Here is an 8,864-nt window from a genome sequence, read left to right as displayed (position 1 = left end):
TCCTCAGCTGGGGGAGGTTGGCTGTTGTGACCAGAGTGCAAATGCAACACCATGGGATCCCCCCACCGCCTGACCTCTGCTGACCTCTTCCTTTTTGTCACAACGCTGAGGTTGCAGCCGCTCAACTATCACGGATAAGGAAGTATGTGGCCAAGGGGGAGGCCATTAGTACTGCCCTGACTTTGTTTTGTGCTGAAACAGGATCATCTACACACACAGACACACTTCTGCTTAATAGGAGCAACTTCACTTGGGCTTCAAACACCTCCAGCCTCCTTTCCTGCTGTCCACAGTCACAGTCTGAGCCATTTCCTTAAGAACCTCTTCCTAATTCTCACTCCCCACCTCCTGCTCACAAACACACAACCTTTTGCATACACACCCACAGGCACTCCAACACATTTGGCTCTGGCTAATGTTTTACTCTTCCATCTTTGTCTTTAGGTGCTCTTCTGCCAAAAAAGTAATTAGGTCACAGTTTATCTGAACAAAAGTACTTGCACAGTAAATGCGTCTCCAGCTTGCTTCTTATGAAAAGGATATGTACACGTATGTCCTCAAACTGGCTGGATTAAGAGTTCCTTTCTGGGGTCAACGGAGCTGAAAGCCTCAGATGTTCTCGCCATGAACTCATCCTGAAGCTTATTGAGCTAAAACATCTGGGCCCCCTACTTTCTCTGCGCAGCTTTCTACTGAGCGCAGAGATGGATCCTTCAGGATTTGGCCAGTGGGCAACACACACACACACACACACACACACACACACACACACACACACACACACACACACACACACACACACTTTGTTGAGTGACAGCGCCGGAGAGGCTGTGGTGTACTACTTATAGGTGAAAAAACCAATAGCAGTGGCCCGTTTGTCATTACTCCTGTTAATGTGGCACAGCTGTCTGCCTGTCACGTGGCGCCAACCCTACCCAAATCCCAACGTGTTTTGTGTGTGTGTGTATGTGTGTGTGTGTGTGTGTGTGTGTGTGTGTGAGTGCGCACGCAAGTCAGTCTTGGTTGGCTGCTCCTCCTGCTTAAAACCCCTCAGGAGAAGGAGACAGGAGGGCTGCGAGATGCCAGTGATGTTAAAGGTAAGACTTCTTGACTGTGATCATTACAGAGTTCGGTGGAAAAGGCCAGATCCCCTGCTGTCTCAGTCCAGTGTAAACATAGTTCCCTCTGCGAGGAGGAGACAGAGAGCGAGGAAGAAAGTGGGAAAAATAGCAAAATATAAGACAAGGACGGGGACTGAGAGAAAGGGATCGCACAGACAGCCACAGCAGGGGGCATGCTGTTCTCCGTATTAGACTGTCAATGAATCTCATTAACATGGCTTCTCTAATCAGCATCCGAGAATATTCCACTGAAGGCCATCCGCTCTGCTCCCCACCTCCTTCCTCTCATTGTGATTACACTGATGCATAAATTTACCATTGCTTTTTTTTTTTCTCTTTTTATTAAAGAGGTCTGGTTTAAAGTCTTTACGAAAGCAGCTTCTGTTGTTCTCTGCTTCCATTATGTCCTGTGGCCTGTCTTTACATGTGAAACACAGCAGGTTGCCTTGTTAAAGATATCCACTCTGCCCTCGTCACATCAGGAGAGGTTTGTTTTCCACCATTTCAGCTCCACGCAGTGAAACTAAATAGGCACTCATGCTGAAAGCCTGCCTTGTCCAAATGACAGCTAACTAGATAAATACAGCCAAAGTACTTCCAAACGTTGCTCACGGTGACACAAAAAATTTGGAGTTGTTTGAACATTGTAACAGTTATTTCTGAGACGGTGACAAAAGTCTTCTTCGTCTTTCCACATTTGTTGACACCTCTTAAGAGTGCTTGCTTGTAAATTCTGTCTGTGTATGTGTGGACGAAAAGCAAAAGGATGGCAGAATGTTTACATTTCTAAAATCATTTCCGTTTTTCCCCTGAAACTTGAGAATGCACTCTTAGGGACAAATGTGTCCCAGGTCTGTCATTCACATGTGTCACATGACAGGGCCCTGCAGGAAGCTGGCTGGTTTTTTACACAGGAAGGTGTGATCCCATGGAGCAGTGTTTGTCTTTCTTTATTTGCCCTCTGTTTTTCCTTAATGAGAGCAGCTGGTATCCAGCGCAAACACACTCCCGCTATTGTCCAGACACATCAAAACAGTAACATTTGATTCCTTAGTCCTCAGAGAGATTTGCGTGGCATAAGATGAAACAGAGGAGATTCGAGGTTGGAAGCGAGAGTCATGCCAGAAACATTCCCAACACCACACATGCTCATTCTTAAATCATGATCAAGTCCTGCCAATATTGGAAAATCTGAATTCCAAAAGTACAGCATCAAATGGGAACAACACAGCCTTGTCTATCTCTCTAACATCTGACAGAGTGACTAATGGGAGCTACTGAAGCTTCACTCCCCCAAAGCCCCAAACCTAAACAGATTAAACACACTCATGGACTCTGCGTCTCTCCCTTTATGTTTTCTGAAGCAGCCTTGACTTTTCATGCAACAGTTCTGACACACATCTTTAGGTCCACGCTGATTTACTATCTGTCCTCTAAGTCCTCTCCCTTATTCGACGCTCTCCAGTGGCTCGAGGCAGCTTTCCCATAGTCCTGTGTGCTCTCAGGGTGTGTTCCTAGCACTGAATGTGCACATAGGATAAATAAATCACATACAGGCCCTCTGGAGAGCAGACAAACTGACTGGAACGGGCTACAGGGAATAAAGAAGACATCTGGCGGAGGAGCTGGAGCCTTTCTGGTGAGGAGAAAATGACTTATACAAAGCCATTATGTTAGCCAGTTTCACCAGCGCTCCACAAGTTTAACCTTAGCTGTGGTAACATGTTTGATAAGATTACTTAGTTACTTAGCCAGTGGTGGAATCTAAAGTACATTTACTCAAGTAGTGTACTTGAGGTAAACTGAGGGAAATGCTAGACTTTTCACTCCGCTGCTTTTGTTTGAAACCTTTAGTTACTAGTTACTTTGCATTTTAAGATTTATGTGCAAAAGATATGATCATTACCCAACAGTAGGCTATGTACAATAGTTAAAATTAGAACAACCTTGACCTGCTACAAAAATAAAATGCTTAATGTATCAGTGACAACAATATTTTTCTGCATTATAAGCACTTTTGCTGTCAATACTTTGAGGACATTATGCTAATACTTAAAACAGACCCTCAATAAAGAGTTCAAAAAGTCATTTAAGGGGCTGATCGTGACAGTATAATACATCATTTGCCTTCCTAAAATAATTTTTGGAAGTTATGCTACAGTAACTATTCATTTTAGATTAGATTACAGATAGATAGCAACTATTTTAACATTCCTTAAGTATTTAGTGGCCAAGACTTTTCTTAAGTTATTACAGTATAACCCAATTTAGTAAATCACTTGTTTGAAACTAGTATTAAGTCAGTGTCCTTACTAAGAACACAGGAATTTTATTATTTTAAGGATCCATAAATTCCAATTTCTTTCCAAATAATCTCATAAGCCATTTCCTGGATAGAACTAATATATATAATAATTAAAGGTAAAATCAGTGATCAGTTGCACTTAAATTTATTTCAAAATGCTAATCTAGCCTAGCCTTAGACTTTTATTCAAATGACAGCATGTGAGCTACACATGCAAAATGTGCCTTCAAACCAATATACAATTCAGCATACATGATTAACATTTCCATTAATAAATATATGAGCAATATTCCCTAGAGTTTAAATGGAGCAGCTTAATGGAAATTCATCTGGAAGTAAATAATAAACTCAGCACAGCCTTGGAACATGGTCTTTAATTTTTCCTATAATTGGTACCAAACTACATGGTTCTTTCAAGGAAAAATTTAAGAAAATAATTTGGAAATAACAGGCCTGTAAAATAAACCAAATTTACAAATAGCTGGTGCAATAAAATTCCTTTGTTGAAGTTAAAAGACAGCTGAAACAGTCTTTTTATTGTGGGATGAAATTAACCACTGACCAGAAGGAGAGATCACATTTCTGTTAGCCAGCAAATGAGTCATCTCAGAGGGCTTATGTTGTGTGATAGCACATACTGTTAGCCATTTTGGTGAGGCCATCGCATTTGTAGTCCATACACAAATGCTGCCGTGGAGGCTGGAACAGTTGATCCCGTATCAACCACGGTCCCAGTGGGTTAGTGAACACAGATCCTATTAAATAGTGTAGCTGCTGCTGCATTCATATTCAGCAGAGGAGGAGGTGAGGGGGGGGGGGGGGGGGGGGGGGGGTGAAAACACACATGCACTAACCTCCATCTGCTATGGTCAGGTTTGGCACAGAGTCAGCAAGTCTCTCCAAATGGCAGAGCTTACTTTGTGTGTGTGTTAATGTACACGAGTGCAGAAGAAATTGAGAGAGAAAAGAGAGACAGAAGGAGATGGATGGGAGCAGCGAGGAAAGTCGGCTGGAGGAAAAAAGAGAGAGACGAAGAAGCGAGAACAGCCACCCGCAACAAATCTGCTGCAAGGCTTTGGTATCGGGGTGACAGGTGCATTATCATAGGTTAATGAGAAGACTAGGGCTGACTGTAGCTGCAATCAGGGGAGTGCTGTCTTCACGACCACCTCCATCAATCAGATCCGACATAAACTCCCACTCAAGCACCAGCACATCCACAAACACACCTAGGTATATTCAGTATTCCAACATATACAGGCACACATACAAACACCCCACCCATACAAGTATTCATTGCAGAGCCAGCACATTATAGCTTATGGGGTCCAATGATACAACAATATTGTGCCCTCAGCTTTGTACAAAAGATTACAGTGTGATTATGAGGTATTTATGGGCACAATGAGAGATAATTAGCACCTCAAGCACAGCCCTCAGTTGTGATCATAAAAAGGTGTTAACTACGGCTGGTAGTGGAGTCTGTGATCCCTGTAGAAAAAGAAAGTGGTGGAAAAAGTGTGCAGATTATTCATTTAAAGGCCCTGAAAACATTTGTTCCCAATCAGTTTCTTATTATCAGCTACTGAGTCAGACACGAATACACTATTTCCTTCAAACAAATTCATTTTTAGCATGCAATATTTATGAGGTTGACTATGACTGTCAGACTGGATTTCAGCAAGAAACATCTCGTCACAGAGTTTAACATTGGTCTTATTTTGAAGTTACGCTAATCTATCTATCTATCTATCTATCTATCTATCTATCTATCTATCTATCGACCCCTTCATCCAGTCAATAACCAGCTAACATGTTCAGCAGCAAACATGCTAGAAACATGTTAGCTGCCAGCAAGCGACATACATTTCTGTCCATCATAACGCAGCGTCAGTGTCGTTTAGACTGTATTTCTGAGCAACCTAGTCGGCAGGTTGAGGATGTTGAGAATCTCTCCCACTGGGTGAAAATAACCACATGAAGCGTCAACAAACAAAAGCATAAAAATGCTCCCAGCTCTTTCTGTTAAGCTCACTAGCATTTTGCTAGCTTTGGCAGCATGCAACCAGATAAAGTGTGGAGTATCTTTGATGCAACCTACAGCCACAGAACAAAACCAGGTCTTCTCAACAGCCTCACCTTAGCAAACAGCACAACATATGCTACTGTTTATAACCTCACCAGCTAGCTAGTGTGTAGAGCGTAATTTAAATTAAGCAAAATCCGATCAAAAACATAAATAAACAAGAAATCTAACCAAACATTCATTTCCTGCGGTTTGTACTTGACAGTTTTTTATTCTCAAAGCGGATCTGATTTTAATTACCTTATACTGTTGGTGGTTTAATCTACAACACAAGCCTACATCGTATTCATAAATTGATCATACGTTTTTGACATATTCTTTATTATTAATTATTAATTAGTAATGCTGCCAGATAATTTAATGTGAAGTCAAAAGATGGGGAAAGCCCCTCTGAAATGTAGTATATGGTAGCACCAAGTGGAAATAATTAACTGAGGTACTAGTTCCTTATTGTACAGTATCTGGGTAAATCTACTTTCCACCATTGAAAACAGGTCTTTGCAACCTGCTGCTTTTGTGGTGTTTTTGTGAAATACGTAAGTAAGTGGTGCACAGTTGTTTCCTTCTCTCTCTGTCTTTACCTCCATCTCCATATCCCTCTCTCTCCCGCCCTCCCTCCTCCATCTCACTTGACTGGGGTGGAGACTGTGTGTTTTCACATACTCATATTGCTGATGTTCACCAGTGTTTCGCAAGGCAGTGGAGCTGTGCCAGAGCGATTTCAGAGGTCTCTATTCTCCGCAGGCCAAAGAGGCCACATGAAGAGGAGAGCTTGCCCTTATCAAACTGGATTAGCCCCCACCAGGAAGGAGAGGGAGGTGTAAAGAGGAAGAGGGAAAGGAAGGTGGCTCTCAGTGTGAGTCAGTGTATCATTCGTCTCAGGTGCTGGATCTCACAAGCCGCTGGGCAGGAAATGAGGCGGAGGACACCCACTGACCTGCAGCCACTTGCCGCCTCTCAGCCTATCACAGAAACAATTTAAACAGCTAATGGAACTAGGCTGATCCTCTTTCCATCTCATACAGGGGCACTGTGAGTCATACTTCTCATTTCTGATTAGAGCTCCCCAGGCTTAAAAGTAATCTGCACCAGACAGGGGATAGGCCCAGCTAGTTATGTTATTATACATATCTACTAGACGGATATGTGCAACAGACTGAGTGCACACTGTTTGTTTATATATGATCCCTTAGAGAGATTAAAAACAGGAAAGCCAGTGCAGGAGGAAGGGAGTAGGCAGGGGGGTCAGCGTGCAGGTGGAGGTGGGGTCTTTGTGGGGATGACTGAGGGGCATGTGGGGGTGCCATCTGACCATGACACAATGTGAGGAGGATGCTGAGGGGAAGGGCACAGCGGGCAGTGGGGGCAGCCACAGAGAGCCCCTCACCATCACCTGGATGAGCACCAATGGAGCGGAGAGCTGACTAAAAACACACATGGATAGGGAGACAAATGGCAACACAGCGCGAACATGCTGGTAAACATACATCTCATTTGCACAAACTCAATGCAGTAGCGTGAAATGTATGTATCCTCCATATTAACAACAGGCTTACCTGCCTATCACACATTCTCAAGAGACAGGTTTCTCAGATAAGTATATTCTTTTAAACCTCTCCAGGTTACTCAGTGCTTACTGAACACATGGACCTGACATCTTCATTATTCATCCTTTTATTTCATTCGGTCTCAGCGGGATCATCATCTGTCCCACTTCCTCTGCCCTGGACTCACTGACTGACAGCTCTGTGGAAAAAACAGAACAAGCTTTCCTTCCTCATTGTGTTTGTCCTGGGCAATGTCTGTGTGTGTGTGTGTGTGTGTGTGTGTGTGTGTGTGTTCTGATGAGTTCAGCAGCAGTAGCAGCAGCAGCACACTATCCTGGCTGTAGCCCCATTAAGTTTTCCATAGCCTGCATACAAAGAAAAAATAAACTCGTGTGCCCAAGAATTGCAACTATATGTTTTATTACCAATTAATCTGGTGATTTTTTTTTTTTTGAATAATCACTTTGGGCTGCAACTAATGATTATTTTAATTATCGATTAATCTTCCAGTTATTATCCCAATGAATTGTCTTATCTGTAAGATGTCAGAAAATCATGACAAATGACCATCACAATATCTTAGAGTCCAAACTGACAGGTTCAAATGTCTTGTTTTGATCAACCCACAGTCCAGCACCCAAACATTTTCAATTTACTGTTGCGTGACAAAGAAAAGCATCAAATCCTCACATTTGAGAATCTGGAAAGAGCTGCTCAATGAGGGGGAACGTTTGGCATTTCTGTTTAAAAAACAAGTAAACCAATTATTCCATTATCGAAATAGTTGCCAAATAATTATATTTATTCAATAACTAAATGGGTAATTGTTGCAACTCTATAATGCATTTAAAATGCTAAAAAACAACAACAAAAACACCCCAACCCCCAAGTCCAAGGTGATGACTTCAGATTGGTTGTTTTGCTCTGCCAACAATCAAAATCCAAACAATCAATGTTCCAGTTTATTCAGTTTAGGCTGATGTAACAGAGAGACAACAAACAAATTCTCAGTTTTTAGGAGCTGGAGCCGGCACATGACTGATACATTGTTCTGATAAATTATTCAAACAATTAATGGAATAGCAAAATTGTTGATTCGATGGACTAATTGAATTATTGTTCCAGCACATTTTGAAGTTCTAGTGGTGAAACGATGAGGCCGTTAGACCAGAGATGCCAGAAACAGAAAATAGTAAGATTTTGGATCATGTGTCTGGAAGGTCATATTGTGAATGAGAGCGAGGATTATGACACGCAGCAAAGGTCCCTGACCAGACTCCAACCATGGTCATTACGTGCCATGCGCTGTAACCATTTGGCTACAAAGGCACATTGTTGTATGTTTTTTGTTTTGATCTTGACTATGATGTCAAAAGGATGTAATCAGTTTTCTGCCTATATAAACCTTATGCTTGATCATGTTGGCCATTTGCCCGACAGATATCCAGTTGAAATGTTGTTGCTTTTTCAGTATAATACAGCTTTGGGAGCTCTAATCCAGTGTGAGGATGCTCTCCATATCTTTCCTCCCCTCGTGTAGCCCACAGCTGTTATTCTGAAGTTTAATATCGCATTGTAAATGAGAAATTGATGTTTGGCGCTTGAAGCAGTCAACATGGACAGAGCTCCCTGATGAGCTGTGGCTCTGTTCAGTTCCTTGAAAACAGTCTCTTGAGCGAACACTAAGATGTACTCATTATACTGAGGACAAGTGTCTTAGACAATAGTGGATTAGCGCAGCAGTCTGTGCTGTGATTGTGTTGTTTTGCTTCAAAGCAGCGTTGGTCTGTGGTGAGGTATTAGCT

Source organism: Trachinotus anak, unplaced genomic scaffold (genome assembly GCF_046630095.1).
Source record: "Trachinotus anak isolate AG129_WGS33_773 ecotype Australia unplaced genomic scaffold, CSIRO_AGI_Tana_v1 ptg000002l, whole genome shotgun sequence".
NCBI lineage: Eukaryota > Metazoa > Chordata > Actinopteri > Carangiformes > Carangidae > Trachinotus > Trachinotus anak.
The sequence above is the reverse complement of the archived record's forward strand: the minus strand, read 5'-3'. Positions refer to the sequence as shown.